This window comes from Suricata suricatta, chromosome 9 (genome assembly GCF_006229205.1).
Source record: "Suricata suricatta isolate VVHF042 chromosome 9, meerkat_22Aug2017_6uvM2_HiC, whole genome shotgun sequence".
Taxonomy (NCBI): domain Eukaryota; kingdom Metazoa; phylum Chordata; class Mammalia; order Carnivora; family Herpestidae; genus Suricata; species Suricata suricatta.
The window spans coordinates 34,086,266-34,111,841 of NC_043708.1; the positions used below are offsets into that span (position 1 = coordinate 34,086,266).

The following is a 25,576-nucleotide window of genomic DNA, read 5'->3' on the forward strand; positions in this document are numbered from 1 at the left end:
AAAATTTAGTGAGAAAAATGTTGGTTTGTATTAGACTGTGAATACCTCTTCAGCTTCAAAAAGTATATGCTACCAAGCAGTGTGATTTTATAAATATACCCTATTATTATTAGATTCTTCTTCAAAAACAGTACCATGATTTTATAACTCTTTATATCTTCACTACTTAGAATATACACATGGGTATTTAATATTCAGTGATTATCATTGAAAATATAGAATCTATCTGGTCCATTTAAACAGAACTTCACTGCCACAAAAATTTTTAAGTATTAAAAAAATATAAAAACATATTAGCACACTTGAACAGATACTTGCACACCACTGTTCATATCGGCATTAATCACAACAATCCAAATACCCATTGACAGATAAATAGATAAACAAGATGTGGCATATCCATGAAGTAAAATATTATTCAGTCTTAAACAGAGTGAAATTCTTTTTTTTTTTTTTTGGTGTTTTCACATTTTATTAGCTACAGTATAGACCCTAGAGCTGCCTCACTCCCTCCCCTCCCCCTCCCCCCACCGCGGGGTCAGGCCTTCCCAGAAGCCCCTGCCTTGGCTGCCTGGGCCCGCTGGAACTCCTGCTGCAGCTGAGCCAGGGTCTCCCTCTGTTGCTCTGACTGCCGTTCGAGGTCGCGGAGCTGGGATTCGTATCGCTTAATTTCAGCTGTGATGTAGTCCAGCCTCTTCCCCACTGTGGCCCGAGCCTCTCCCAGCTCCTGTTTGATTGACCAGCACAGGACCCAGAAGTTTAAAGACCACGTTGGACCCGTCTAGAAGGGCCAGTTCCTCCTTCACAATATTATTTTCTGTTAGTTGCGCCTCAAGCTTTTGCCGCCCTGACATGGATTTACTCAAGTCCTTCTGTAGCTGTTGATATTTCTCCACTTCTCCCTGTAGCTTCTTCTGGATTAGCTCAGCCATGGCGTGGATGAAGGCCTGTGGGGAGCGGGAGAGGGGCGCTGGGTCTCACTCTGGGAGATACTCTCAAACTCCCCTTTCTGGCCTGGCTTGGGCCCCAGACTCAGATTACCTTTCATTCATTACTCGGGCATAAGCTGCTGCTGCTCCAGATGGAGGGACCAAGGCCCGCCCGCCCCCCAAAACAGAGTGAAATTCTGATACATGTTAAAACACTGATGAACCCTAAAGATACTATATGAAGTGAAAGAAGTCAGTCACATAAGAACAAATATGATTCAACTAATATGAAGAACGTAGTATATACTCCACAAGTTCATAAAGACAAAATAGAACAATGGTTATAGGGGCTGGAAGTAAAAAATGCAGAGTTCATGTCTCAGGAATATAGTTGTTCGAGAGGATGAAAAAATTGTGCAGACAGCGGTAATGGCTGTACAACAATGCAAATGCACTTAATGCCACTGAATTACATACTTAAAATGGTTAAATGGTAAATTTTATGTTATATATATTTTATTACACTAAAAAAGGTCAAAAATATTATACACCTTTATGAAAGATGTACTCAAATAATACTTTATAAATGTATAATCACAGAATCCTAATAGCTCTCGATATTAAATTATGAAGATAAAAGGAAGTTAATAAACAGCCAGTTTTATATGTATCTGGTTTCTTTAAAAAACAAACACAATACCAAACAAAACAAACCCTTGAAGAAACCAAGTTATTTTGATGTCATCAATACCTATAATGCATGCATTTATTCTCACTTTGCAAACCCTTTGCCTTATGACAAAAATCAACATATCCATATGTCCTTAATATTCACACACAAGTTCATCTCCACTTTCTCAGCAGAAGCTTGCCTGCACTTAAGTGTTTGTGCAATTCAGTTTTGATTGTATTTTCTGATTATCTTTTTCCTTGCAGCTAAAAACTATGCATGCAAAAACTATTCCCTATTTTATGCAACATTTTCAGGATGGTTAACAAACATCTAATAGGAAATATAGCATGTCAAATAAAGTTATAAACTGGGAATTCTTGAAAGTGATTAACACCCTCTATGCTAAATTATTTCCTAAATTTTGAGAAATGCATAAGTAAGGAAGTTAAAATTTACATTTATCTAAACATATACAAATCTAACTCAACTGCTTCAAGACACAAAGTCAATGATATTTTTGCTGCTAATTATTTATGAAAGTGATTCACATTTAAATAAATCTAACTGAAATTCATGGAACTATATTTGTATCCTTAAAAATACAAAGTCCCTAGTTCAATACAATATACCACACACACATCAATTTCTATTCTATGATTATGTCAAAGAAATCATATTGATTTAACACATAGTTAAATTCAACAACACTGAATTAATTCATAAATCATTTAACTCGACCTTATTTTCCCAACTAAACTTTAATACTGGCTAATTAATTCTTTCTCTGGTAATTAATGAGAAAATTTTCTGTACTGATTAATTTTCCAAGATCTTCTCACAAAACCATTATTGTGTACTGAAGTCTCTTTAAAAATAATGTCACTTAAGATTAAAAGAATAAAGACAAAGAAAGAGGTATATTCAAGTGTCTGACCTCCTTTGTACCCTATGCATATTCCTTCTAGAAGTAGCTATTTCAAGTAAAAATAAATCCTTTGATCCATAATTTCCCTACTTTCCCAATGAATCACATTAAGTATAAATTAAGTAAATTATTAGAGAGTCCTCCCTAAAAAAACACAACCAGAAATTTAGTTTCCCTTTTTATGTTCTTCTTAGTATATATTCCACATGTCATGTGGATTTGGTGTCCAAAAAATCTATCCAGCAAAACTCACATATTTATTTAAATTTTTAGCAATTTAACATTCACATTCAGCTTCAATAAAAACTTCTTAGACTATACTAGGAGCTGATTTCCAATCTCAACTTTATAAAGTGTGTGTTAATGATCTTATGTTAAAGGAAAATGAGGTTTGGAAAGACAAAATAATTTGATCCCTCAATCAGGTACTAGTGAACTCAAGATATGGAGTCTAGATTTTACTGATCCCAAAAAGGAGGAAGAGAAATGACACTTGTTATATGTCAAACCTGAACTAGACACTTCACATACATTTCCTCATTTAATTCATATCATTGCTTTGTAAGGTAGGCACTATCTTCATTTTGAAGATGAAACTCAGGTAAGAAGTGATGTGACTTGATCAAGGTTTGTACAGAAAATGAACAGCTAAGACAGGACAGAAACACTGGGATTATACACTGATAGATTTCTGTCCTTAAATCACTACTTGTGATCCAAGGAGAGAGTTCACTTGATGTGCTGTTTTATTTTTGTTTTCAGTTCTGTTTGTTTTTCTGCAGAAAAGGGAACAACTGACCAAAGCCATTTTAATGAGATTTCTAATTCCTTTAGAGAATCATATCTGTAATAGTAATCCCTGTAAGGTCACCTCCATGAGTCTACCAGGCAGACAAATGATAACAATGATACAGCATTTAGTATGCAACTAGATGTCAACTCAATATTATTCCAGTAATCCAACAGGAAAACACTAAATGCCTTTGGTCATTAGAATAGCTTTGCTAAGAATCAGCCCCTTCTGGAACGAGGTACCAATTCACGAAAACCACTTTGAGCAACAAAGAATGAGAATTAAAATTTAGAGAAAGAAGGTGAAATACTTCTCCCCATTCTACCCAATGCCCCTATATTCCACTAATTTAAACCTACGATCCTGCTCTGCATCAGCATAGCTTTAAACGACAGCAAGAACAGTAAGAAAGGGATGAAACATCAACCATTTCAAATATAAAATCAAACTAAAGTCATTTTCATCTCTCCTTGAGGAGTTCAGCAGTTTATCATGCAAAGTATGTCTTCTACTAGCCTAGAAAACCTTCTAAAGTCCAGCTAGGATATGCTCTTCCTTTACAAATCCTCATCTGTTCTATCTCCTGTGCTTCTTCTGTTCTTCCTCAAAATCACTCAAGAAAAAAAAATAAGGCAGTCAGACATCTAGAGCTCTATTATTCAGGAACAAAGGTCAGTAACTATCAAATACTGGCCAGCCCTTAAAGAATTCGTATTTCACAGTGATTTTCCAATCTTGCTACATGGAACCAATGAGTTGTACGAAATATTCCTAGCAACTTATGAATGAGAAACTGCCAGATAGGCTTCATTCATAAAAGTATATAACTCACATAAACTCATTCATTATACCAAACTGGAGGCTAGAAAAATGTGTATCATAATAAAAATGAAGTTATAAAATTCTTACCCTACATTTATGCAAGGGGGGGCAGGTGATAATCTGTTGTATTTTTTTAAATGAGATCCTCATCTTTCTTTTTTCTGATCTTGTTTGCATCAGCAAATCCTACATGAAACAAATTAAAATCTAAAATGAACTCTGAAATTTCCAGAAAATGCCATCTTCATTTTTTAGAAGAATGTGTATTCTAATGTTTTTCAATGAAATAATCTATAGATGTCGATCATATCTGGTTGATTGGTGGTACTGTTGAGTTCAAATATATCCTCACTGATTTCGTCGGCTAGATCTATTTTTAACAGAAGAGTGTTGAGATACCCAACTACAATAGTGGATTCATCTATTCCTCTTTGCAATTCTATCAGTTTTTGCCTCACATATTTTGATGGCTTGTTGTTAGGTGCATACACAGTAAGGATTACGTCTTCCTAAAGAATTAACCCCTTTATCATTATATAGTGTTCCTGCTTATACTTAGAGTTTCCTTGTTCTGAAGTCTGCTCTATCCAAAGTTAATAAAGCTACTTCAGCTTTCTTTTGATTAGTGTTAGCATGGTATATCCTTCTCATCCTTTTATTTTTAATCTATATGTGTCTTCATATTTAAAGTGGGTTTCTATAGACAACATATAGTTGAGTCTTGTCATTTGATTCACTCTGACAGTCTCTTTTAATTGGTTGTATTAAAGCTGGCTGATATACCTGGATCTACTTTATTTTTCACTGTTTTCTATTCATTGCCCTTGTTCTCTGTTCCTGTTTTTCTCTTCACTCTTTTTCTTATGTGGTTTTGAGGATTTTATATTATTCCATATATCCTACTTTCTTAGAATGTCAATTATACTTCTTTTTTCACTTTCTTTAATGGTTGCCCTGGAATTCACATATATTTTTAACTAATCCAAGTCTCAAATAACACTATCCCTCTTTATGGTGAGTGAAGCACAAATATCTTAGAATGTTCCCAATTCCTCCTTCCCAACCCTTGTATCATTGCTCTCATTCATTTCATTTATATTTAAGCTATATTCATTAAAAAACATTGTTGATATAATTATTTTAAACAAATTATGTTATACATTAGGCCAATTAAGAATAAGAAAAATAAAAGTTATTTTATTCTCCTTTATTCTCCTTCACTTTTAAAGACAATTTAGCAGGATAAAGAATTCTAGGTTGTTGGGTTTTTCTCTCGACACTTTTAAATATTTCCCTCCACTCTCTTCTTGTTTGCATGGTTTCTGAAAAGAAGTCAGATGTGATTTTTACCCTTGCTTCTCCATAGATAAGGTGTTTTTCCTTTCTGGCTTCTTTCAGGATTATTTCCTATTTCTTTGATTTTCTGCAATTTGAATATGATATGCCTAGGAGACATTTGGGGGACACTTAACCTACCTGATATTCTCTCAACTTCCAAGAGTCTGACATTAATTTGGGAAAATACTCCATCATTATTTCTTCAAATATTTCCTCTGTTCCTTTATCTCTTTCCTCCACTTATTCCTATTATGTATACATTACACTTTCTGAAGTTGTCCCACAGTCCTTGGTTATATTTTAATTTTTTTTAGTCTTTTATCTCTTTGCTTTTAAATTTTAGAAGTTTCTACTGACATATCCTCAAGCTCAGAGAGATATTTTCCTCAGCCATGTTCCAACTTCTAATAAGCCCATCAAAGGCATTCTTCATTTCTGTTACTATGCTTTTTAATTTCTAGCATTTCTTTTTCTTTCTTAAAATTTCCATCTTTCTACTTATATTATCCATCCGTTCTTGCATGTTGTCTATTTTCTTCATTAGAGCCCTTGGCATACTAGTCATAAGTGTTTTAAATTCCTGGTCCAATAATCATAATATCCCTCTATGTTTGAGTCTGAACTTTATGCTTGCTCTGTCTCTGTAAACTGTCCTTTTTTGCTTTTTTAGCACACCTTGTAATTTTTTTGTTAGAAGCCAACAAACTACGTAAAAGGAACTGCAGCAAAATGGGCATTTAGTAATGTGGTAAGGTTTATGGGTAGCAGAAGTGTTCCAAAGACCTATGATTAGGTCTAAGTCTTTTAGGGAGCCCGTGCTCCTGAATTATGACCTTCAAACTTCTCAGTCCTGTCTGCCCGCCCCCCTCCAACCCAGACACATATACACATACACATACCCCACATCCCTTAGATCAAACAAGATGGCTAGAGGAGGCTGGAATTGGATATTTATCTTCCCCCACATAGAAAGCTAAAACAGGCTAGCGCTGGGTATTTCTCTTCCTCCTGTTCAGTTAGGCTCTGATAATACCCTAATAAGTTAGGCTCTGATAAAATACCTTTCCTTTAGGAAAAAAGAATGACTCAGCACATTTCAAAATGACTGCCTTCCCCTTCCCCTGTAAGAAGTACCAGGGCATTTTTCTCTATACTCACTGTGAAGGCATGGAAGAGCTCCTGGAGATAAGACCATGGAACTGTGGCCCTATACCTCGGCCCCCTTGGAGTTTATACCTCGGACGTGTTCACATTGAGCCTCTGGCAATTCGTTAATTACACTTCAGGATTTTTCATACCCAGTACTGGTTCTCTTGGAGGTTTCTGCCCCAGAATTCTGCTATGGTTAGTTATTGTTCTCTGTATCTGCCTGTCTCTGTAACTCGAGGATAGCAGCTTGCCCTGTGACCTTAACTATATGAAAAATCTCAGAAAAGTTAGCTGATTTTTCAGTTTGTTAGTTTTTTACTTATTATTAGGAGAGAGTGATGACTTACACATTGACCAAAAACCACAGAAAAAACCTCCATTTTCAATTTTTACTTTCATACTTTACTGATAAAGTGATATATATAGCACTCCTAGGCTACTATGGAGAGGGAAAAATAGAGATTTTAATTTGTCTCAATGGCATAAAAATTACCTAAAATATGATTGACCATAGGGTTCACCCTGTAATACCAAAATGCAAATTATTATGCAATATACCGCATTAACAAAGTTATTTTACCTTTCCTTTCTGAAGCTATGAAAACACATATATAACCAAATATTACAGAGATCATTTAGAACCTGCATTGTATTACAAACTAAAATATTTCCTAGATAAAGCCCTAATATTAAATTTCCACAGGGGTTTTTTAAAAACTTACCAGTAAAAACTGTTAATTCACTGGTATTCTTACCACTCAATTTGCAGAAAAATAAAGCCTGCTTCTTAATTCCTAAAATAGAATTATAATGCCCTCCAAACAAACATAAGTTTTCAGATTCTTCCTTTAGAGGAAAAAAAAGAGTAAAATACTAAAATTTGTATGTGAAATTTGACATTTGGATACCAGTTCCCAATATTTGCTAGTGCTGTGGAATTAACCTATCTAATTTACTCAGGAAATTTTAGTCCATTGTATAGTGTTGTCTGGTACTCTGCTAGCAAGAAATATAGCTAAATTTTTTTCCAAATCACACTGGAAAACAGCTCATTACTCTTTATATTATTGACTTAAATTTTATTCAACTGAGTTTTAACATACTTAATCAAAGGCTGTGGATTAAATAAGATAAACATATCTAATTCACCTTAAGAAATTTAAAAGCATGTAGCAAGTAAGCTCCCAAACAGAGCAAGAATGTCACAATGGCCAAGCCCAAGGGAACATATTACCAGTACCTTCATTTTACATAAATGTAACTATTTTATTATTTTCCACATCTGTGATGCATTAGGTATAACAGACATTTCTGAGCTCTTGAACAGATGACGAACCGTTACAAAATTAGGAACAAGGGTGAAATCTTAAAGAATTATTAATAGTCTTGTTCTTCAGCCAGAGGAGAGCTACAAAGTTGGACAAATAATTTTCCTACCAAGATAATGAGGAATTTCGGTGAAACACATAGGAAATGATTTAGTATAGCACAAAAAGTATTGGGGAAAAGGACTATAGTAACAAGTATGATATAAAAGCTCCTAGATAAAAAGATTAATCAACCCAAAAGGAGGCTGTCAAACGAAATTCAAGATGATGTTTGTGAAAGAAAAGAATGGTCTAAAAGTTCCATTCTTAATTTGCTAAATATAAAATGGCTGAGACCCCACATTCCTGAAATCCCAAAACAAAGTCAATATCTAACTCAAACTGAGACTTTGTATTTGGCATAGTTTCTAGCTAAAGTAATAGCCTATAAAAATGGAGTCAATTATGTCAGTTCACAAGAGACAAAGAAATGAAAACATCAAAAGCAAAAATAAAAAATTAAGACCTAGTCACGTCAAGTGGTTATATATGTAAAAATAAACTATCCAGGTGAAAATGTCTATGAAAAAGAGACAAGAGAGTCTAGCAGAGCACAGAATGTACTCCCACTCCAAAAAAGTCACATGATTTTTAGAAAGTGACTGATTACCTCCAAAATGGGAATAATGTAGTCTCAGTGGAATAGTGATAACAGCATCAATAAATAATATAGTGTTTTCTGGGTGTAGGGATGCTACTTAAAGAGAAAAGGATTTTCTAACTTTTAAAGAGAAAATTTTAATTTATTAACAAAGTTATTTCAGTATTAACTGTGAAAAATGGCTTACCTTCCTTCGACTAGAACACAAGCGGACAAAACCACATGGTATTTCCAGAAGGAAGATATTATTGCTTGAATCTGGGTCGCTAAAATTATCACTGTTCAAAATAAGACAAAAGAAAGGGGTAACATTAATTATCTATAATTACACATTGTCTTTGTTGTTAACAAGAAATATATCTCACATATAACTTCATAGGCCATTCAAATGAGACACATGTCCCTAGGTTTGAAATCTCTAGAGAAAGCTCCTTTGAAGACTAAACAATTAGTTTAAACCACTTAAATAATTCCTGATCACCAAATCTGAATAAACTGTTTTTTAACTAAAAAAAAATATTATTAACTGTTCTCACACCACTTTAATTTTTCCCCCTAAAAAAGAACATGGAAATTCAGCTACACAAAAAGGCCCACTGTAAAAAAAGAAAAGTGGGGAGGGGGATATACAAACAGCTTCAAGGACAAAAAGCATGTTCTACACCAGACCGTATTTACAGTTCCTCATCTAGAATTCAACTAACATCCAACCGCAGCAATCAGCCAAGCTTGGCAAATTAAAATAACAGTAATTTTGACAGATTATCTTCTATAAATATTCAAATATGGGCGTTTATGTGCATGTAAGGGTCTCTATATGCCAATCAAAATGCTTTGTTTAAGATCCTAAAATTGAGCTTTCTTCATCCTTCTTTTCTATAGGAATCCCCTGAACCCTCAACTTTTATTTTAACTCTTTCACCTCAGCTGATATAGAGGCCAATTATTTCTCTATTCAAGGCCTATATTGTTATCTATAGTTTGAATTAAAATTTAAGGATAATATTCATATCATACAAAAAGTACCTAGAATCTTAGAAAAACTACATGTGTAAAGAAAACAGAAAAGATCCAGGAATGGGGATGAGGTGGGGGCATAGACAGAATTTGAAGGATGGCAATGGAAAAAAGATTAACGTTTTATTGATGTGACCAAGTATGGCTTAGTAAAGTATAATCCAAATGTAAAGGGTAATTAACCACTTCATAAATTTGGGATATATTCAAAGTTACATTAAGACAGACTATCATTTATTTGGTTCAAGGCAAGACCCTATGGTTTGATGACAAGTTTAAAGTACATGAAAGTGCCAAGAATGGGAAATGCAATTAGTATGAAATTCAAACCAAATGCAATATTTGAAATCCAAAGATAGCCCTGTTTAATCAAGAATAATGGCTCTAATGAAGGCAAGATATCTGATGCATGCATTTGTTAACTGTCCTCCTATCCTATCTTCTATTAGTTCCCCCTAAATATATACACAATTACTGAAAAGCCTTAGATGTTCCAGGAAAACTACAAGTGATAGATATCCCTCTGCATGCAGAGCAGATGATGCAATAATACAAAATTATGGACAAAAATTCAACCTATGAGAGGCCTACACCTTTTTAGTTCTGCCTGGAAATAAACGGCTATAAATCTATTAAGACTGCTCAGAATATTTCTAGAAAGTTAGTCGTCAAGATTTCAGGAAACTTTTACTTTATGATCACTCACCATCAACCACTCAAACTCAGGTCCAATAGTGGATCCAACCCATACCAGTGGTTTCAAAGGAGGAAAGGGAAAAGAGAAGCCTGGTCAAAGAAGCAGTAGCTTCAGCCTCCCATAGGAGCTTGTTAGAAATACAGAATCTCAGGCCCCTATCCAGGGGTATACCAAATCCGGATCTGCATCTTAACAATCCCCAAATAATTCAAATGTGAGAAGCTTTGCAAGAAGAATATTAGAATGAGACAGAAGGTATAATCTTCTGTTAAAAGACTGGGTTCCTACCGCAGGCCACTGTTTGACCAATAAGCAAACAATTTTTAACCTCTGGTTTATAGCATCATTATTCCTCCCACAGTTTTTGTATTTTAAAATACAAAACTGATTTAGAGCCAAATAAATTATTATCTGATTAAATCTCAGGCCCCCAGAAAGGCTATGACACTGTTATCTTAAAGCAGGTGGTCCCATTTCATACCCCTGAATCACATTAACTGGACAAGTTAATTTAACAACTCCTTTCATTCTAACCTAGAACTCTAAGAGTGTGTGAGGTCCCAATTGCTAAGAAAGAGATCAAGAGACCAAAAGCCCATGCCATCATGTAACCAGAAGAGGAGAAAGCTGTATGTGGTTGTTGCTCAGCTATTGTCTCAGCTCCAAATCTACTCTTTAATACTCAGCATAGTGATGCTGAAAAAAGAACTCTGGAAACACTTTTCTCTTTTGCTAGCCAGCTTCCTCATGCTGCCACTAAGAGCAGTAGAAGAAACTTGACTTTTCCAGTCAGCACTGCCCTGGCACAGGCCCTCCACTCCAGCTGTAGCGGTTGATGACCACCACCAGGTTTCCAGCAGCAGCCAGGCAGTACCCCCTCTAGAGGTTTTGAGCCCCAACTCTACGCCCAAGCCCTTCTTTGTTCTCTCAGCCTCATCTCTACATTCTGTAATGATCATCTCTGTGTTACTCCAGGGTTCCCCTTTTACTTTTTCAACCCTCCAATTTCTGTATAACCATCCCCTATGTTACATTTCCTTGGCAGAAACATCTAGTGTGTATCATTTCCCTGTCCATATTCTAACTGACATATCACGGCTACATGGAATAAAACTAGCATGATCTTTACCACTTTGGAAAAACAATTTTCCAAAAACATGACAATCCATGAGAAGGTATCTACTGCTCTCCCCCAAAACAGGTGCAAGATAGGACATGGATGCAATAAGTATGGCTGAGGAAAAAAACAGATGAGGAAACACAACTTAGCAAAGTAATATAGTGAACAAATATCATGACAAAAAGAAAACGTATTTTAGTCTCCAAAAATATTTTTAAAAGGCCAATCAAAAGTCTAAAACAAATATGCCTTTTCCACTTTACATAATAAAAATCTCGGAATTTAAGAAGTAGAAGGAACTATATTCCTCTGCCTCGGCCATTGTTTAGTTTTATCAAAGCAGTTTTCTGCTGAGTTTGAGTTAACGGTATTTTCAAGAAGCTGTTGAGAAATTAGGGAGAGTCCAAAAACAGTACAAAAAAATGACGAAAGCAACAGGCAATAGGATGCATGAGGATGCATGAGGAGAGATTCAAGGAGTCAAACTTCCTAGTCCAGTCCAGGGAAAAGAAAACTTCAGGTAGTAGCTGTCTTCCAGTTAACGCTTTAAGCTGTGCTGGATCATCCCTACAGATGTTTAAAATGATAGAAGATAAAGTATAAGAAGACATAAAATAGAACTTCTTAGCTTACTGACTCTCCTTCGGATTACGAAAGTAGTAGCTCTTAATGCTACTTACACATTAGAATGAATTAGGATTTTTTTACAAAAATAATAAAATAGTTATAATGATGATGCCTGGAACACTAATGCCAGTGATCTGATTTAACTGGTCTGAGACAGAGCCTAGGCATATTAAAAAACACACAAACAAGCAAACAGGGGCACCTGGCTGGCTCAGTCAGTAGAACCTGTGTCTCTTGATCTCAGGCTTGTTAGTTCGAGCCCCACACTGAGTGCAGAGATTACTTAAAAATAAAATCTTAAAAAAATGAAATAAAACAAAACCGCTCAAGTGTTTAAAAAGTACTCACAGAAGAACACCTTAATGGAATATTTCATAACTCTAATACCCAAAGTATGGTCTAAGAACTTAGCTACATCCAGATTGTTAAAAAGGCAGCATCTTGGGCCCTTACTGAGTAAGAATCTAATAAGATTCCTGAGTAATCTGTATGCCCATTAAAGTGAAAAAAAATCATCCTATAACAGTTTGAAAAGTGTTTCAGAATGTACATGTCCAAACTCCAGCCTAAAATTAACCAAATTACTTTTTTTAAGTTTTAAATAATTTTACTTTTTTTTTAAATTCCTCTCTACACCCAATGTGGGGCCCAAACTCAAGTTGCATGCTCTACCAACTGATCCACTTGGTCACCCTAAGTATATTACTTTTGAAGTCTATTAGAGTTTGCTAAGAATACGATTTAGTAAGTGAATAACTTCTAATAATATGTAATAATAACTAATATTTATTCAGCCTATACAATTTGTAGGTACTGTTCTTTATAAAATGATTTAATCCTCAACATTTATCTATATAGTATATAATTTTATAATCCCTGTTTTACAGATTAAAAAAAAAACTGAGTTGGGGCGCCTGGGTGGCTCAGTTGGTTAAGCATCCGGCTTCAGCTCAGGTCATGATCTCACATTTGTGGGTTCGAGCTCCATGTCAGGCTCTGTGCTGACAGCTAGCTCAAAGTCTGGAGTCTGTCTTCAGATTCTGTGTCTCTCTCTTTCTCTGATCCTCCCCTGCTCACATTGTCTCTCTTTCTCTCTCAAAAAATAAATAAAACAGTAAAAAAAAAAAACACACATAAAAAAAAACTTTTAATAAAAAAGAAAACTGAGGCAAGAGTTACATAAAATAAATAGCTCGCCCCAAGTCACACAATTATTAAGTAGCAAAGCTGAGAAATGAACCCACATAGTCTTGTTTAAGAGCTTAAACTTAACTACAAAATAATACTATGTTTCCCAACACCATCCAGAAACATTCTGAAATCATTCAGGAGAAAAGTATATTTATTGGTAATAAGACTGCTATAAGAATAAAGGGAAAAAATCATGTGATTTTATCTGGTTAAAAAAAAAGATCAACAGAGTTGTAATAGTGATATAATTATCTCAACACTGTAATGGGTCTGTGGCCCACATAAAACCAGAGAAGAACATAACACAGAAGACAATAACTCAGGAGGTGGCTTATAATGCCAACACTGTCAATATTCTGATGTGATAAACATACAATACTGCACACGAGACTATCTCATGGAAGAAATATTTTGAGTAATAATCACTTTGTCATCTACCCTGGGGAAATAACTGAAAGCCCATGTTAGGAGATGCATTCTCCTCAATGCCTGCTTAATCCACCCCTACACCTGCTCCTACTATCACCATTGCTACCACCCTCAGGAAAGTAGAGAAGGCTGTGATTATTTTTCACAATGGAAAAGGCATGATTTTTCTTCTCTTCTGTACCCCACTGTTCCTAACTTCTCAAAATGTCCACTCTCTGCTTCTGTCATAACAGAAGTAAAAGTTCCAGGCCCAGTAAGACCTAAAAATTACTTCTGAAAATATTGAAGAAAGCTTTTAAAAGGAGGAGTCAGACAGAGGCTGTCAGTTAAAGGTCTACCAGTAAGTTGTAATAATTCTTGTGAATTCTTAATAGCATGATAGAATAGCCAAAGGTAAATAATGTTGCTGTACCAGCAAATAACTCCCAAAGGTAAATAATGTTACTGTACTAGCAAATAGATTGAATTTGGAATATGTAAAATTATATCCCATGAATATTTAAAGCAAAGCAACAATTTCTAAGATGTCTTAACTTCATTCCGTCCAACCACACTCCTAAAAAAGAAGTATATGGTACCTTTTTCATGAATAATAACAAAGTTCCGATGACCTAGTTGCTGAGAATGAACAAAACCACAGATATAAAAATAGACTTACTTATCCCATAGGAGTTTTTACAGTGGGTACTGGAGCCAGAATGATTTGGGGACTAAAAATACCAAAGCTAATAAGACTCACTAAAATGCAGCTTTAAAACCTTAAACCTAAGTTTAAAACTATGACTTGAAGCAATTCATTGGTTTGTTTGGATAAGGTTTTACCTGAAGAATCTAAGAAAGCCGAGGTCCATGTGAAGCACTGCCAGGATACAACTTAATTTCCCAAAGAATGGAGGAAGATTCCCAGGAAGCCAACATTGACAAAACCCCAAAGAAGCGTGTTCTTAGGAAGCAGAGCAGCTGTCAAAAAACACAGAAGCTGAACATTCCTGATATGAGTTTCAGTAACCAATATGACTAACAAGATTACCCATACCAAAACTCCTTGAAAATGTCCATCAAGTTTGAATTATCCATGTTAGTCATGTAAATAATTTGTAGTTACTTTTTCATTCTAGTTAGAACCGGAAAACCACTCTCTTCGTCTCTCCACCCATCTTCATAAAGTATGTGCTCTCAGTCTGCCTTCCTTTCCTACCCTCTCCCAAAAGACTACATTTTGAATAGCAACGTAAAATATGATACATTTATTTAAAAAAATATACATTATATTTACTAAATTTGAGTTGAAGGAATTATCACTATTCCTCCTACTCTCATGACATATAAAAATCATATTTATTATATATCATCTGTAAAAATTTAAATGGAAAATATTTATCACCTCCATCACCAATAAAATAGAAAACTTACTATATTAAAGAAAAATATTTAAAAATCACTAGAATCATTTTTTAATCATCAGGAAGAATAAACTTAAAAAGTTTCTTAACTTCATTGTGGATCCGAATTACATATCAAGGTCATAAAACTGCAGACTCTGGGGCCCATGACCAGATATTCTGAATTATAAAAAGTCTGAGTTTCTGTGAATGAATCCAAAACTGTACATTTTTTTAATGTTTATTTATTTTTGAGAAAGAGCACAAGCAGGGGAGGGGCAGGGAGAGAGGGAGACAGAATCCGAAGCAGGCTCTGTGCTGTCGGTGCAAAGCCAACACGGGCTCAAACCCACGAACCATGAGATCATGACCTGAGCCTAAGTCAGATGATCAACCGAGTCACCCAACCCCCCCCTCCAAAACTGTACATTTTAACAAGCTTCCTAAGTGATCATGATGCAGATTCTCCTTGAGCCACTCTTTGATATATATTTCACCTTCAAACCACTGTCAACTCCCCAGCTAGTCCGTTAGGTCTGATCGCACAGCCACTCCTATCTCTCATCTTAACAGTTTCAATTTCTGATTAAACTACACGCTTGGAACTAACACAGAGAAAAAATAATAGCAACCAGTTGTTGGACATAAGAATTAAATGGTATACTACATGTAAAGTCTACAACACAGTTTCTAGCTAAAATAGATGCTCATTACTAGCTGCTAGTAGAAAACTAATGTTCACACAAAACTCTGCAAACGGATATTTAGAGCAGCTTTATTCATAACTGCCAAACTTGAAAATCAACCAAAATGTCCTTCAGTAGGTAAATTAATAAGTAAACTTTGAATTATACAGGCAATGAAATATTACTAAAGGAATGAGGTATCAAGCCATGAAAAGACATGGAGAATATTTAAAGTAAAAGAAGCCTACACATTGTATGATTCCATTATATGACATATTAGAAAAGGCAGAACTATGGAAATGGTTAAAAAAGAAAAAAAAAGAAAAAAGCAGGAATTGTCCACAGTTGGAAGGTAGGGAGAGAGCAGAGGATATGAATAGGAAGGAGGATTTTTAGGGCTGTGAAAATACTCTGTATGCTATTATAATGATGGATACATGTTATACATTTGTCTAAACCCACAGAATGTACAATAACAAGAAAGAAGCCTAAGGTAAACTACAGACTTTGGGTGATTATGTCAATGTAGGTTCATCAATTACAACAAATGTACCACTCTGGTGGGGAATGTTGATAATGGAAGAGACTATGTAGGTGCAAGGGATATTAAGAGAAATTTCTGTAACTTCCTCTTGATTTTGCTATTAACATATAACTGCTCTAAAAAGTCTTTACTTACAGGGCACCTGGGTGGCTCCATCAGTTAAGCATCCGACTTTGGCTCAGGTCATGATCCCACGGTTCATGGGTTTGAGACACATGTCTGGCTCTGTGCTGGAGTCTGCTTCAGATTCTATGTCTCCCTCTCTCTCTCTCTCTCTCTCTCTCTCTCTCTCTCTCTCTCTCTGCCCCTCCCCTACTTATGCGCAACTCGCTCGTGCGTGCCCCCTCTCTCTCTCTCAAAAATAAATAAATGTTAAAAACAATTTTAAGAGTTTATTTTAAAGAGAAAGGAAAAAAGTAGAGCTGCTATTATCCTTGACAACAGATTATTTTGTGGGAATCATCTTAATGACCCTCAGATGTCGTATATGTTGTTGTCACTTATTTCCAAGTTAGTCGTAATTGAGGACACTAAGTAAGGTTAATAATTTGCCTGGGCAAGTAATTTGCCTAGAGATAGTAAAGGAGCAGAGAAAAGGATTCAAGATGATACCTGTGACTCCAAATCCTGAACTCTTTATTTTAACCTAGGCTAAGCTCCTAAAACAGCAGGGCAACAACAGTAGTTACAAAACCTATCCACAGTCATAACTACACTTTAAAAGAATTTTCCCAAATCATCCCAAAGTCAACCATGACCTAGGCATGTCTTACAAATGTTCCTGTGTGACCAATAACTGAAATACCAGCATAATACCTATACAATGGGTAGCTAAGGACAGGTAATTATAATAATCAAAATTAAGTATGGGTTAATTAATGACCTACTTTATATTAAGGAATGTTCTAATAAATATAATACTTAATATTTAAAGAGTATTTAATGTTTTCACAGCACTTTAAAATTATAAATTAGCAATAACTCCATGATGAGGATGAATATGACTCTTAAAACATTTCAGCAGACAATATGAACACATAGGTAAATGAATCTAGTCTACATCAATTAAGCTGTTTAACTTAAACGCATTACAAACCCAGTATCGTGACTGTGATTCCACATCTAAGGACTGCGATCCTTAGTTAAGAGTATAAGAAGCTATGAGGGGGTCAATTCAAAACAAACAGAAGACTTCTACATTTCATTTATATAAAATATGAAAATAATTAATATAAAATTCAAAGTTCTCTAACTTGACGCTTTTGACTCAAGTTTTGTAAAATCTGATTGTGTTCCTAATGATTAAGTTTCGTGTTAAGAATCATTTATTTTTTAAAAACATTCTGGACCTCTTCCCAAATCTGTTTTCCCCTCATCTCAGTTCCTCACAAGTGTCTGTCATTTTCTTCTTCCCAAGCATAGCTGCCTGCTCCAACCAGCTATCCCTCAAATGGTAAGCACTGGTTTCCATAAAGCTCCCTCACCTCCACTTGAACCACATAACAAATAAGACACAATTAGTCAAGAAAAAAATATATAAACACTGATAACATCAGCATACCACCAAAACAACAAATTCAGAAAATGGAAGTTACAAATGATAAAAGTACATTCTATTCTGTTAAAATTGTACAGAGCAGAACTTACTTGTTAGCCTGATAATTTGCAACAAGTTAATTTAAGTCTCACAGCTATTATTTAGTTTTATAAACCTTACAATTTTATAGATAACTCTCTAGAAATATTTTTAATTAAATGTGTTAAAAATAATCTCTTAGCTAAATATAAAATATGATACATAATGCAGAATATGCAAATGTAATTCAGCCAGGAAGAACATGTATCACCCATTTGGTCAACCTTTTGTCACGTTTCCTTTAAAAAAAAAAAAAAGTTTATTTATTTCCTTTAAAAAAAAAAGTTTACTTATTTATTTTGAGAGAGAGAGAGTACATATGAGAGCGAGCATGAGCAAGAGAGGGGCAGAGAAAGAAGGGGAGAGAGAGAATCCCGAATCCCAAGCAGGCTCCAGGCTCCATGCTGAGCCCAATACAGGGCAACATTTCACAAGTGTGAGATCATGACCAAAGGACTGTGAGATCATGACTTGAGCCAAAATCAAGAATCAGATGCTTAACTTACTGAGGCACCTATTCAGGTGCCCCGTGCTCACCCTATATTAAGGAGAGAGTAGCTATCCCATTCAAATCAGAGAGGCTCTGATTGACTGAAATGCTGCAACTCAAGGAGCCCCAGTACTAAAAGAGAAAGGCAACATGGTAACACTTCTTTTCTGCTGGAGTTCTGTTGATTAAACACATAAAAGTAGGTATCTCCACTACCTAAATTTTTACAAAGAATGCATATTACACTTTTACAATTAGGAAAGATTTGTCTTTTTTTTTTTTTTATGTGATCAGTTTAAATAAGTAGTAATGGGGGGGGGGGGAGGCAGATTTAGAAATTCCCCCGAGGGTTGTAACCTTAAATGTATTCAATACCAGAAAAAGCAAATCAGTAAGATTGTGGAGAGTTCCAGACTGAGAAATAAAGTCCCTAACAAACACCATCTTTTAAAGAGTAAGAACTGTCCTCCCTTCTATAGCTCTGTCTACAGAAAAAGCACTATGCTTTACATAAAACCAGAGCCCAGAACTTATGAAGTAGCAGAAATTCTCTGGAGTCCCCTGGAAGTCCCTCTAACCATGCAACACACACAGAACCTCAAACAGCAAGAAGTCTAAGCATTCGGTAAGTCTTTCCCCGTCCTTTCTTACTAAATATAAAAAAATCCATTCCCCTCCTTATCAAATTCTCTGGATACAACTGAATAGTGAGTGATGGCTTTTGGGCCCCAGATCGACCTCCTCTCTATGGGTGCTATACAAAGGGGGAGAATAAGCTATTTATAATTCAATCAGAACTGTTTTATGAACATAACAAGATCAATCTTTTTATGATACATAAATGCACTGTGCAGTAAGGTAGTCAATAGCCAAATGTGGCTGTTCAGCATGCAAAATATGGCTAAGTCTGAACTAAGAAAATCTCTTAAGTGTAAAATACACACTGATTTCAGACTTCATATGAATAAAAGAATGTAAAATATCACACTGATATTTTTATGTCAATTAGTAGTTAAGATAATATTTTTGATATTAGGTTAATATTAATAGGTTAAATAAGCTGTATTATTAAAACTAATTTCACCTGTGTCCTTTTATCTCATTTAATGTGGCTACCAGAAAATTTTAAAGTACATGAATGGTTCACATTATATTTCCATTGAATAGTGCTAGCCTATAAACTAGTGATCAATCATAAGCTCTTATGAAATTATTTCTATGTCAAACTTTCATGCCTATATAGCATCATAAAATATAGTTATTATAATAACCTAACCAAAATTCCCTTTCTCACTGATTTGCAAAATGATTATATTCATATTCAGGTTCCTTCCTGTCTGATACCTTCATTCAATATTAAAATGTTGAATAAATTCTACAGTATTTCATCTCCTCCATTCATCTCTCCCAACCAAGTTAATGGCCTTAAAATATTCATCTCTCATCTCCAACAAGTAGCATACTTAGAGAAGGGGAAGCTAAGAATTTTTCCCAAAAGGGCGTCTAGATTATCTCTACTAGGCATTATGTAGTAGCCTTAGAGTTTGGTATTTAAAATCAAATACCACTAGCATGGACCCTGCCTCTCATTGTGCAAAGCACTATAGCTTAGCTCTCTTGTCTGTAATGAGGATAATTATCATCACTTAACATTAAATTTTCATTTAACTAATATCTAATTTAAAATATCAGTATCATAAATTGTTGTAATATGAGAATAGCATTTAGAACAGCACCTGGAACCTCAGTGTTAATAAGTATTAGCTTTATCACTATTTTCTTTTTTGACCTGCTTCCTGAACCTATCATTCTCTTCTATTTCTGGCCATCCATCAACAGGTTCTCTCCTCATTCAGGCCTGTTGGCATATCTAATAAAATGTAAAAAATACAGAACAGCAGATGGAGCAGAAGGTTATTTGGTCTGACAAAAACAAAGAATTCCAAATACAACAGCCCATATAAGAAAGTGTACTTCATCACATAATAGAAAGATTCCTCACTATGAGAAACAGTCAAAATATTTCTGGCACCCTGTAAAAGATATCTTCAATGGGGTTAGAATAAATGTTGCTCCCAAGTTTCACTTTAATCTTCTATGTCCGTCAAGGTATCCAACCCAGATGTTAAAATCTAGAACCTATCCCACTGACAATATGCATCAAATCTAAAACTGTATATTCTTTGTGGCACTTTGACTCAACTACCGATTCATGTCTGAACACCTAAAAAATCAACAAGCTCCCAGCTGCAACTATTAGAGAGCCCAAGTTTAGACTTTCATCACATTGCAACACAAGTTTACAATCTGTCCATTCTTAACTAAAGGCTCAAAAAGCATGAGATATATAAGGAAAGGTGGAAATGGTCACTTTTGTCACTTGTAGCACACCAACGCTCATGGACTTTGAACAGATTATTTACACTTTAACCTAAGCCTAAATCTGAATCAGCCTCTCATTACCCTCTTCATATTCTGTCATACATTGTAGACATTTGCATTACACATATTATTTCTTTCTACCCCAAATTATACTAAACATATCTTACAGGCAAGGACTATATCTTCCTAAATTCAGAAGTCCACAACCCTGGTTCTCATATATTGGATACTCAACTGTCATGCTGGATTGAATCTACAGTTATAAAAACAGTATTATTTGTCTTTGTGAAGTCTTCAGTTTTTAAAACATTTTCATTTGATTTCATATGATTGTCTCAACAACCTACAGTCATATCCAAGACCTAGTCGTCTTTCTCATGAAGTCCCTTAAACTAAAGCTCAGAAGATGATATAACTAATTCAAAATTATGTCTCAAGAGGAAAACTTTTAGTGCAAGGGCATGCTGGTCGTTGGCGACAAAGCCAGAACTGCACTGAACTGTATCACACCACACCACACTAGAGCCTTTTTCAGAGACAACTAGTAGAGGAAGGAAGACAATGAAAGAAAAGGCAAGTGACAAAAGTGACAAAAGTAAACTTTCATAATGAGATAAATGGATAGCCAGTCCTTAAATAAAATTGCTTTTCATATTTCATTTTTCTTCTCCTATTAAAGTCTCAAAGTTTTATTTTCCTTCCTAAAACTTTCTATTAAGTTTCTTCTTTTATCTTCATATAATTAATCATATCTTCATCATCAAAATTATACTCAATCTCAAATAAGCCAATTTATGTTTTAAAAGTTATATAATTTGGAAGCTCTTGGGTGGCTTAGTCAGTTAAGTGTCCAACTCTTGGTTTTAGATCAGGTCATGATCTCACAAGTTCATGAGTTTGAGCTTGGGTTGGGCTCCTCACTGACAGTGAGGAGCCTGCTTAGGATTGTCTCTCTGCCCCTTCCCCACCTGCACGTGCATGCACACACACACACAGACACACACACACTCCCTCTCCCTCTCTCTCTCTCTCTCAAAATAAGTAAACTAGGAAAAAAAGTTATATTATTTTGTAAATATAGTTTTTTATTCTGTCTTAATGAACATATCTATTCATTTGAATTCACTAGTATTCTCTGAAATGGCTTTTGTTCAATTTTCTCTCTCTAAAAATACCCTACTACATAAGTCCACATCCTGCTGATACTCCCTCTTAAACTCATGTGAGAAAAGAATCAGCAGTTTTTTTCTACAAGTACCTACAAAGAGCAATCAGTTAACATTAGCTGACATCCAAGATTACCAACAGCAAAGTTAACTTGCTACCTTGTGTTACTCACTCCTAAGTTCATATTTAGAATCCTATAAATCCATTTAATCAATGACTTAATGTAATTCAACTTCTTTGAATCTGTTTCCTCATGTGTAATAAGAAAACTGGTCTAGTTCAATGGAATTTCTTTAAGATCTAAAGAGTTCCCGTGGGAATCTACCCCCAAATCCAAGAGCAGCACACTGTACACACTGTATGTTAGCCAATTTGATAAATTATATTTTAAAATAATAAGAAATAAAATAAAATACTGGACAAAGTAAAAACATAAATAAAAGTAAAAATAAAAAATGTTTTTAATTAAAAATAAAAAAATAAACAGTTCCTAAGTCTGGGAATTTAAATCCAATTTTATTTACCCTCTAAAAGTTGATTTTTTTAAGTTAATGTACATATTTGCACCTTTTCTACTCACTGTACTTAAAGGTAAGAACCATACATTTTTGAACATGGTGGTATCTACATATAGATATGTTGCACTTACTTTCCTACCTGAAAGTGTTAAATTGTTGGCTTTGGCAGAAGACTCTTTAAATTTCCTTATGTGTGATTCAACAGCAAATGACTACAATTTTAAACCACATTCTGAAAATACAACACTATAAAATTATGGTTAGAATCCAAGTTACATTATGTAGCCCATGATCAACATTCAGAATAACTAACATCTGCAAAAGAGATGACAAATAACTAAGACAGTGAGACTGGCCCCAAACCTTGCTCTTAGCCACAGTTTTTATAACCCTTTTATCCAATCCTTGACTGATTAACAGAAAATCAGTCATTAGAATGACATCTATATCCCTAAATCATAAAGCTACAAGAAGAGAAAGTGAGGGGATGACTAACAAGAATATGTAGTTAACTTCTGATTTATAACAGAACTTGCTCCAAAAATTAAGAGATTTACCAAATTGTTTTTAGATAAGGTTAAAGTTAATTTCCTATTAGGGTAAAATTTGAAGAAATATTTTTGAAAAACTTTTGAAGTAAAATTTGAAGGAAAACATAAGTGTAAGGCTTTGCAGATACTTCCAGTCAACTTGTAATAATATCAATGTTAGGTCAAATTTAGAATTAAAAACTATTGTGCTCACTTAAGGAGCACATATACTAGAATTAAAAACTACTATCCCCCTAAATAGTTTTAGCAGACGCCTGAGCCTTGATAAAAAGCACAAAAGTGTATTTAAAATACATGTATATCTGTAAAATTAAATACAGCAACAAGCTGATAGAAAAAACATTTAACTGTACATAGAGCAATAGAACTAAAAAGGTTCCAAAAACCTTAATGAAAAGTCACATATAATCATCACATCTGCATGCAGTTAAACATATGGCACTCCAGTTTCGGGAATACTGAGCTCACCAAAACTTTTACAACTAAATTTGGGTTACTTGGGGTAAGGGAAAGAGATGCGAAAGGGGGGTGAGGAGCCTTTAAAAACCCCTATTTTGACTAAATCCGCAGCTGTAATTACAGCTGTTCTGAAGCTTTCTTGGAACTGGCTAATTATATATTTTTTTAAATAATAACAACCAAAAGTAGGTTTAACGAACTGAAGAATGATAGGAGGACTTCATAGTTAAAAAGCTATTTTTTATATAACATTAATTAATTTCCTGTTGTTTTTGCTTTGCAACTAATAGATAACAATTGTTATAGAAGTGCAAAAGCTTTCTCAGCTTCCTTGGGGGGTATAATTCTCAATTTTTTTTTTACATTAAAAAGTACATTAGAAAGTACACTGCACTTCTTTCCTTTGGTAATTCTGCGGAAACTTTCATTTTACATTTCTTCCCTTTCACCATGCCATTTATTTTATATAATTATGAGATAAGTCTACGACACAAGTTAGATTTATGTATGATATCAATAAACAACACAAAGAAGCCTCTTGCTATCATTCCAAAGATATCATCCTCTCCCCCTTACTCTTTTCCAAAGGGTATACATTTCAAGACCTCCAGTGGATTGAAACCTCAGAGAGCACCAAACCTTTTATATGCTATGTTTTTTCCTATACATGTAGACCTATGATAATGCTTTATAAATTAGACCCAGTAAAAAATTTGTAATAATCGCTGAGAATAAAATAGATTATAACAATATGCTATAAGAAAAATAATGTGAATATGGCCTCTCTTTCTGAAAATATATCTTAGTACTTTTTCTTGTAATGCTGTGAGATGATACAATGCCTACACGATGAGATAAAGTGAGGTGAACATAGGCGCTGTGACATAGCATTAGGCTACTGCTGACCTTCTGACATCAGGAGGAAGATCATCTGCTTATAGACTGGTTGGCTATAGGTAACTGAAAGCATGAAAAGGAAAACTGTGGATAAGGAGGAACTACTGAAACTACTGTATTCTCTAATGGTATATTTACTAAAAAAGAGTTACATCATGCAGCAAATGAAGTTATACACCTCTTAAGACTCACGTATGTGTTATATTTTAGATATGACTGGCATCCCAGTTAATTCACTGAATTATTATTCATTCAAAGGGGTAACATTTGAAAATCACAAATCTGATTCTAGTCAAAGATGGTGACAAGATCTCAAAGTCCCCTCCTCCTAGAGACATATAGAATCTATAGCTAAACATGAAACAAGTCCTGCTGAAAAAAATCCAGAGAACGAATAAGAAAAAATATACATCGAATGGGTAGGAAAAGCTGAGAAATACTCTCTCCATAAACCCCAATCCCCGCAGACCGACACACAACTGGGAGGGAATTCACAACTACTAGCTTCTCCCTGAGGAGTAAAGGGTTTCAACCCAACATCTAGTGCCCCAACTTTTAAGACCTGCAACTCAGGAAAGAGCCCCCGAAACATGTAGCTCTGAAAGCCAATGGGGCATGTGTTCTCACGACCCAGAAAACTATAGCAAACAAACAGTTATTGGTGGGCTTCAGAGACTCACTGTGGCTAAGCAGAGAGGCAACAGACAAAAATGCCCATCTACCAGTCTTTTCCTGAAACAGGCCTATTTGCCTATCTTAAAAGTGCGGCCTTAGGGTCAAGCTTCTCATTTAACACACGTATAGGGACCAATTATAATCCTCTCCAGAGACCAAGAAGGCCAGTGGGCACCATTTTTGTGTTCTCTCTCTGCCCAGCTCCCAGTCACTGGTATTTTCCTGAAAGGAATTTGTGTACACATCTGGTGCCTGGGTTTTGCAACTGTTGCCCAAAAGACACCCCTGTGATAGCCTAACTTTGGTGGCCAGTGAGGCTTGCATTAGCAGACTCAACAGGATTGGAGCAAACAAATAAACAGTTCTTAAGTAGCTATCTCCTCAGGCTCAACAAAGAGGAAGGAGACAGAAACATCCATCTCCCAGTCATTCCCAGAAAGAGGCTTATTTACATACTTCAAAAGCTGACGCCAGAGGATGAGGCTTCTAATTAGACATACATCTACACATG

At 35.0% G+C, this 25,576-nt stretch overlaps 1 protein-coding gene and 1 pseudogene across 8 annotated transcripts in view; both read right to left on the reverse strand.

Moving 5' to 3' along the window:
• FUT8 (fucosyltransferase 8) overlaps positions 1 to 25,576 on the reverse strand; it is a 291,085-nt gene that overhangs the window by 182,943 nt on the left and 82,566 nt on the right. For 7 of the 8 annotated variants that reach the window (XM_029950670.1, XM_029950669.1, XM_029950665.1 and 4 more), the window contains one exon: positions 8,785 to 8,875. The exons of the other annotated variant lie outside the window; for it this stretch is intronic. The gene's annotated coding sequence lies outside the window, so the exon portion shown is untranslated. The remainder of the gene's footprint in view (positions 1 to 8,784; positions 8,876 to 25,576) is intronic. 8 annotated transcript variants of the gene reach the window in all.
• Positions 455 to 22,679, reverse strand: LOC115301007 (annotated as a pseudogene).